Raw genomic sequence first — 7,219 nt, forward strand, 5'->3', positions numbered from 1 at the left:
AGTCCGTAGACATGGACATGACTAGTCCGTAGACATGGCCAGGACTAGTCCGTAGACATGGATATGACTAGTCCGTAGACATGGACATGACTAGTCTGTAGACATGGACATGACTAGTCCGTAGACATGGACATGACTAGTCCGTAGACATGGACATGACTAGTCTGTAGACATGGACAGGACTAGTCCGTAGACATGGACATGACTAGTCTGTAGACATGGACATGACTAGTCCGTAGACATGGCCAGGACTAGTCCGTAGACATGGATATGACTAGTCCGTAGACATGGACATGACTAGTCCGTAGACATGGACAAGACTAGTCCGTAGACATGGACATGACTAGTCTGTAGACATGGACAGGACTAGTCCGTAGACATGGACATGACTAGTCTGTAGACATGGACAGGACTAGTCCGTAGACATGGACATGACTAGTCTGTAGACATGGACAGGACTAGTCCGTAGACATGGACATGACTAGTCTGTAGACATGGACAGGACTAGTCCGTAGACATGGACATGACTAGTCTGTAGACATGGACATGACTAGTCCGTAGACATGGACATGACTAGTCCGTAGACATGGACAAGACTAGTCCGTAGACATGGACATGACTAGTCCGTAGACATGGCCAGGACTAGTCCGTAGACATGGATATGACTAGTCCGTAGACATGGACATGACTAGTCCGTAGACATGGCCAGGACTAGTCCGTAGACATGGCCAGGACTAGTCCGTAGACATGGCCAGGACTAGTCCGTAGACATGGACATGACTAGTCTGTAGACATGGACATGACTAGTCCGTAGACATGGACATGACTAGTCCGTAGACATGGACAAGACTAGTCCGTAGACATGGACATGACTAGTCCGTAGACATGGCCAGGACTAGTCCGTAGACATGGACATGACTAGTCTGTAGACATGGACATGACTAGTCTGTAGACATGGACAGGACTAGTCCGTAGACATGGCCAGGACTAGTCCGTAGACATGGACATGACTAGTCTGTAGACATGGACATGACTAGTCCGTAGACATGGACAGGACTAGTCCGTAGACATGGACATGACTAGTCTGTAGACATGGACATGACTAGTCCGTAGACATGGCCAGGACTAGTCCGTAGACATGGACATGACTAGTCTGTAGACATGGACATGACTAGTCTGTAGACATGGACAGGACTAGTCCGTAGACATGGACATGACTAGTCTGTAGACATGGACAGGACTAGTCCGTAGACATGGACATGACTAGTCCGTAGACATGGACATGACTAGTCTGTAGACATGGACAGGACTAGTCTGTAGACATGGACATGACTAGTCCGTAGACATGGCCAGGACTAGTCCGTAGACATGGACATGACTAGTCTGTAGACATGGACATGACTAGTCTGTAGACATGGACAGGACTAGTCCGTAGACATGGACATGACTAGTCTGTAGACATGGACATGACTAGTCCGTAGACATGGACATGACTAGTCCGTAGACATGGACATGACTAGTCTGTAGACATGGACATGACTAGTCTGTAGACATGGACAGGACTAGTCCGTAGACATGGCCAGCGTCATGCGGGTGTGAAGCCTAACTTCATTAGTGTTGTGGGCGTGTGGTCGAGTGTGCAAATGGTGTTTATAACCCTGCATGCCACCACAGCTCCCAGCGGCTCACACATTCCATCTGTGAGGAAAAACTCCTTTCCAGGACGGGATTCCCTTTGGGAAGGTGTTGTCAATGTTTGGTTGCCAAACCTCCAGGTGGAGTCCTGCCATGATGTAATAATACCGCAGGTAGCGAGGCGCTGGCTCCTACAACTACAGGACCAGTATTGTGCTGTTCAAGCAAAACTTTTTATTTTTTGTGTAAGGGTCCCCCTTTACGACATTTTAGCAAAAAAAAAGTTTTCAAAAAATATAAATTGTGTGCAATTTTTGCAGATGTGGCCCGCCACTTCATTTTATTTGGCCCTTGAAAGCCTGGAAATAATATGTATCAATAAAGTACTGTAACTTTTCTTACTGAATGTATTCTTTCTTTCTATTGTGGGAGAAATAAAAATATATGTACTCATGTAATCGCAAATTAGGTTCACTTAAATATTGTCTAATTATGCAAAACCATATGATCAAACATTCAAACCATTTTTTAAATAGAAATAAATACTAATAATAATGATTTCAAAGCAAGTTATCCATCAATGTAAAAGTAGCAACAGATTTCATGGTCTAATTGTGAAATTTACTGTGCTTTTTACAGCATTTTTCTCTAAATGAAAAAAATAGTACTTTTTTTACTGTAATAAACTGTGGTGCCGTTTTGGTATTTACAGTAATACACCCAAAAATATACACTTGTTGATTTGCGGTAAAAAAAACCCACAAAAAACCCCACAAAAACTGTCAGAATTGGTGCCAAAATTTTACTGTAAAATAGTTTTTTTTATTTACAGTAAAAAAAACAAATGTAAATTTGACAGTAAAATTCTGGCAACTGAGCTGCCTTTTTTTAACCATAAAAACAGCATTACTGTTTTTCCATTTACAGTAATATACACTACATTTTGAAGTGAAATTATTGCAACTTACCATATTTTTTTTACATTTTAGTTTAAAAAAAAAAAAAAAAATACTAATAATGTGCATTAAAATGTATTATTTCTTTCTATTTTGGGAGAAGACAAAAAAAATGTACTCCATGCAATCACAAATTTTGTTTACTTAAATATTGTCTAATTATGCAAAAATATATGATCAAACATTCAAACCACTTTTTAAGTAGAAATAAATACTAATAATAATGATTTCAAAGTAAGTTATCCATCAAATTGTGCAATGTAAAAGTAGCAATAGATTTCATGGTCAAATTGGGAATTTTACTTTTTAAAGCATTTTTCTCTAAATGAAAAAATGACTTTTTTTACTGTAATAAACTGTGGTGCCATTTTGGTATTTACAGTAATACACCCAAAAATATACACTTGTTGATTTGTGGTAAAACAAACCCACAAACAAACTGGCAGCTCAGGTGCCAAAATTATACTGTAAATGTGTTTTTTTATTTACAGTAAAAAAAACAAATCTGGCAACTGAGCTGCCTTTTTCTTTTTTTACCATAAAAACATTAGTACTGTTTTTCCATTTACAGTAATATACACTACATTTACAGTAATATACACTACATTTACAGAAATAACACTACATTTACAGTAATATACACTACATTTACAGTAATATACACTACATTTACAGTAATATACACTACATTTACAGAAATAACACTACATTTACAGTAATATACACTACATTTACAGTAATATACACTACATTTACAGTAATATACACTACATTTACAGTAATAACACTACATTTTGAGGTGAAATTATTGAAACTTACCTTATTTTTTTACATTTTAGTTTAAAAAAAAGTCTACTAATAAAATAACTTAAAAAATGGTGTAATAATAGTATTCACTGTTAGAAGCGGCCCCCTGGGGCCAAACATAACTGCGATGTGGCCCTCAGTGAAACCCACTTGGTGCAATGGTATAGTTTTTCCTATGGTTAGGAAACACTGCCCTAAACAGGCCTGGGCAATTATTTTGACTCGGGGGGCCAAATTTAGAGATAAAATGTGTCTGGGTGCCGGGTATATCTATCTATCTATGTATACACACACACACACACACACACACACACACACACACGCACACACACACACACACAAACACACACACACACACACACACACACACACACACACACACACACACACACACACACACGCACACACACACACACACACACACTGTGAAAATCTGCTGTACAGTGTGTGTGCTTGGCTCTATTCTTAGGAACACTAACACAAAAGCTCACAATGTCTGATTGTCCAGCATGTACACCGCCTTCCGCCCCAGTGCAGCTGAGATAGGCTCCAGCTCCCCCCGCCAGCCCAAAAGGGACAAGCGGTAGAAAATGGATGGATGGATGAATGCTAAAAACGTTATGACAGACCGCCTTAAAAAACGGAATGGAATTTGACATTGTTTTACTGAATGAGCCACCCAGAATGTACATGAAAATAAAGAATGTTACAATATTAACTATGAAGGATAAAACACTGAATATTGACAACATATGAACGTCACACCCCCTCTCCATACACATATTTTACAATCAAGCCAAACACAACAAAAACAGCGAAATAAACCTACAATCTGATATATGTGATATATCACTAAGCTTTAGAAGTTTGTTGTAAAAATCGCCTTCCACGTCTGTCCCTGACACCCACATTTCACACTCTGTGGAAACACTCCACACCCACACTGCTTGGTGCCTCGTCTGAGCTGCTGTCACTTACATGACCACAGTAACTAATTACATGACCATAGTAACTCATTAGATTACCATAGTAACTAATTAGATGACCATAGTAACTAATTAGATGACCATAGTAACTCATTACATGACCATAGTAACTAATTAGATGAGCATAGTAACTAATTAGATGACCATAGTAAGTAATTAGATGACCATAAGAACTAATTAGATGACCATAGTAACTAATTACATGGCCATAGTAACTCATTAGATGACCAAAGTAACTAATTAGATGACCATAGTAACTAATTAGATGAGCATAGTAACTAATTACATGACCATAGTAACTCATTAGATGACCATAGTAACTCATTAGATGACCATAGTAACTCATTACATGACCATAGTAACTAATTAGATGAGCATAGTAACTAATTAGATGACCATAGTAACTCATTACATGACCATAGTAACTCATTACATGACCATAGTAACTAATTAGATGAGCATAGTAACTAATTACATGACCATAGTAACTAATTACATGACCATTGCAACTAATTAGATGACAATAATAACTAATTAGATGACCATAGTAACTATTTAGATGACCATAGTAACTAATTAGATGACCATAATAACTAATTAGATGAGCATAGTAACTAATTAGATGAGCATAGTAACTAATTAGATGAGCATAGTAACTAATTAGATGAGCATAGTAACTAATTAGATGAGCATAGTAACTAGAATGTGATGCAGATTCCAAGCATGTAAAGAGTTAGTATAATTGAAGACTTAGTTAGGGTCATTATAAAAGATGAGTGCACATCATAATGGCAGCTACACTTTACATCTTAAACATGTAAAGTAAATATTTGGGAATGTCCGGCTGGCCAGATTGAAAAGCTTAACGGGCCCCATGTGGCCCCCGGGCCTTCATTTGTCCAGGTCTGGTCCAAAAGGACAACAATCACACCCAGTTTTTGATGAAAGTGTGTGAGATGTGAGATCCAGGCTGTCATCCATCTTCCCAGGGAGGGTAGATGACACAGCTCGGGGCGTCTGGCCCAGCTAGTCTGAGGGCAAAAGCGGGAGGGAAAATCCCAGAAACATCTGGAAGTAATGAGGAGGAGCGGAAAGCCCACACCCACACCCACACCCACCCTCTCCCAGCATGGACATTTCCATTTATTGGACTTTTCCTTTTATATACTTACGACCCTGTAAAACCATTGGACTGATGCATGAATGATGTAATATGCATAAATGATGTAATATGCATGAATGATGTCATATGCATATGAGGGGAAAATAGCATAAAGCACATGTCAGTCAGTCTGGAGGACATGAATGACTTCCTTTGAAAACAAGTCAGGAATGTAATATTACAGAATAGAATTGATGGACTACAGTATATATATGTCATACAAGATCAAAAGCAAACTTAATGGTGAATAAAGCGATACAAAAACTAAAGTAGCAACAGGGGACTACTTTTCCAGAGTATGATTATTATGACAGCGCATTGATTTGTGAGCCTCATCACCGCTAGCTTGGAGCACGAGACTCCTCACAAGGCACGCAAACACAAACAACACTGGCAAAAACAACAATAAGTCACACAAATATCAAATATGATGACTGGATTGAGTGAGTGACTTTTCAAAGAAGAAGAAAAGCGAGCAGAGGGACAAAAGAAGTCAAAGTAAGCTAGCAGCTGACGCGAGGTCCACTGCCTTTCTAATAAACTCACTTATTCAACATATTCTCATGTATTATAATTCATTATTCAACATATTCTCCTGTATTACAATGAGGGGGGATTAAAAATCACTGCTGCTTCTTACCTGCCGCCCTCCCCTTTTCTGGAAATCCTTTCAGCCGCCTCGTCTTGGAGCTCACTGAGGGACACCAACACTGCGGCCAGGATGCTGACAGGCCCCGCCCACTCCTCTTAAAGGGCCAGCAGCGTGCAGTACACATCTCAGTCAGGATGCTGACAGGCCACGCCCACTCCTCCTCTTAAAGGGCCAGCAGCGTGCAGTACACATCTCAGCCAGGATGCTGACAGGCCACGCCCACTCCTCTTAAAGGGCCAGCAGCGTGCAGTACACATCTCAGCCAGGATGCTGACAGGCCACGCCCACTCCTCTTAAAGGGCCAGCAGCGTGCAGTACACATCTCAGCCAGGATGCTGACAGGCCCCGCCCACTCCTCTTAAAGGGCCAGCAGCGTGCAGTACACATCTCAGTCAGGATGCTGACAGGCCCCACCTCCTCCTCCTCTTAAAGGGCCAGCAGCGTGCAGTACACATCTCAGCCAGGATGCTGACAGGCCACGCCCACTCCTCTTAAAGGGCCAGCAGCGTGCAGTACACATCTCAGTCAGGATGCTGACAGGCCCCGCCCACTCCTCTTAAAGGGCCAGCAGCGTGCAGTACACATCTCAGTCAGGATGCTGACAGGCCCCACCCACTCCTCTTAAAGGGCCAGCAGCGTGCAGTACACATCTCAGTCAGGATGCTGACAGGCCACGCCCACTCCTCTTAAAGGGCCAGCAGCGTGCAGTACACATCTCAGTCAGGATGCTGACAGGCCCCGCCCACTCCTCTTAAAGGGCCAGCAGCGTGCAGTACACATCTCAGCCAGGATGCTGACAGGCCCCGCCCACTCCTCTTAAAGGGCCAGCAGCGTGCAGTACACATCTCAGCCAGGATGCTGACAGGCCACGCCCACTCCTCCTCTTAAAGGGCCAGCAGCGTGCAGTACACATCTCAGTCAGGATGCTGACAGGCCCCACCTCCTCCTCCTCTTAAAGGGCCAGCAGCGTGCAGTACACATCTCAGTCAGGATGCTGACAGGCCCCACCCACTCCTCTTAA

General features: G+C 41.7%; 1 protein-coding gene across 6 annotated transcripts in view; it reads right to left on the reverse strand.

The window, feature by feature from the left end:
- Positions 1–6,345, reverse strand: part of LOC133651718 (KN motif and ankyrin repeat domain-containing protein 2-like) — a 58,838-nt gene extending 52,493 nt beyond the window's left edge. For all 6 annotated transcript variants that reach the window (XR_009826483.1, XM_062049779.1, XM_062049781.1 and 3 more), the window contains exon 1: positions 6,187–6,345. The gene's annotated coding sequence lies outside the window, so the exon portion shown is untranslated. The remainder of the gene's footprint in view (positions 1–6,186) is intronic.
- Between the last annotated feature and the right edge of the window lie 874 nt (positions 6,346–7,219).

This window comes from Entelurus aequoreus, linkage group LG06 (genome assembly GCF_033978785.1).
Source record: "Entelurus aequoreus isolate RoL-2023_Sb linkage group LG06, RoL_Eaeq_v1.1, whole genome shotgun sequence".
Classification (NCBI taxonomy): Eukaryota; Metazoa; Chordata; class Actinopteri; order Syngnathiformes; family Syngnathidae; genus Entelurus; species Entelurus aequoreus.